Source organism: Pteropus alecto, unplaced genomic scaffold (assembly GCF_000325575.1).
Source record: "Pteropus alecto unplaced genomic scaffold, ASM32557v1 scaffold24, whole genome shotgun sequence".
Taxonomy (NCBI): Eukaryota; Metazoa; Chordata; class Mammalia; order Chiroptera; family Pteropodidae; genus Pteropus; species Pteropus alecto.
The window spans coordinates 27,148,264-27,149,545 of NW_006439192.1; positions in this window are offsets into that span (position 1 = coordinate 27,148,264).

Below are 1,282 nucleotides of genomic sequence, written 5' to 3' on the forward strand. Positions count from 1 at the left end.
ACAAATGGCAGTATTTCATCTCTTCTTATGGCTGAGTAATATTCCATTGTATATATGTACCACAGCTTCTTTAGCCAATCGAGTATCATAGGACACTTCGATTGCTTCCATTTCCTGGGCACTGTGAATAATGTTGCTATGAACATTGGTGTGCAAATATCTTTTCAGATAAGGGTTTTCAAGACTTTGGGGTAAATACTCAGTAGAGGGATTGCTGGATCATATGGTAGATCAATTCTTAGTTTCATGAGGACTCTCCATACTGTTTTCCATAGTGGTTTTAACAATTTGCAGTCTCACCAGCAGTGTATGAGGGTTCCTTTTTCTCTGCATCTTCTCCAACATTTGTTATTACTTGTCCTGTTGATTATAGCTATTCTAACAGGTGTGAGATGGTATCTCATTTTGGTTTTGATTTGCATGAGTTTCTGTTTATTTTTGAGAAATTTTCTACTCTTAGGGTTTAACTGTCTATGTGTCCCACCTGAAAGTTTGGAATATTTGCCAGGTTTTTCCTCTTCGATGTGTCTTCCAATTATTAGGTGCATAACAAATTAGAATTTCATTAGTTTTAGTAAATGAAACATGTATTTTCTAGAGATATACATGTATCTCTAGTGTAGCCATAACTTTAATTTTTGTCTCCTTGGCATCATGAGCATATTTTTCAGAGGTAGGCAGTTTGATTTCTTACTTCTTATGTTCTTCAGCATTAGAATTCAGCAAATACCTCATGGGGAAAAAATTCCAAGTCAGAATCACTTCTCAGCACTTCTTTTCTTCCAATTCTTTTTTCTTGTAGCACTAATTTGACTTCCAACTTTTATTCCTTTGCCACCATGAAATTTCCAAAAGCTCTGCTGACTTTTTCTATCTTTTACTAGCAGCCCCATTGTCTGATTCGCAACTTCTTACTCCAGGCTAAGAATCAGAGAATATTTCAAAGAAATAAGTAGTACCGAAAATATTGGCTATTACTCTATGATTCCCTTCTCTTCAAAATCTTAATCACACTAGTCCTTACAGCCTAGCAGCTCTCTGAAGCGCTCAGAGAGATTTTTAAAAAATTATCTGTATTTTGTTGTTGCTATGAGTGACAGTATTGGTCTGCCATTCCCATTCCATCATAGCCTTAAATACAAAAGAAAATATAAAATAATGGTACTTATGCCAAAATCAATATAAATAATTGTGGAGAAAGGCAGTCTTATATATATATAGTCATTCAACTTCCACTCAGCCACATAAGAATGGATGTTGAGCCCAAGACACTTCCTTACCA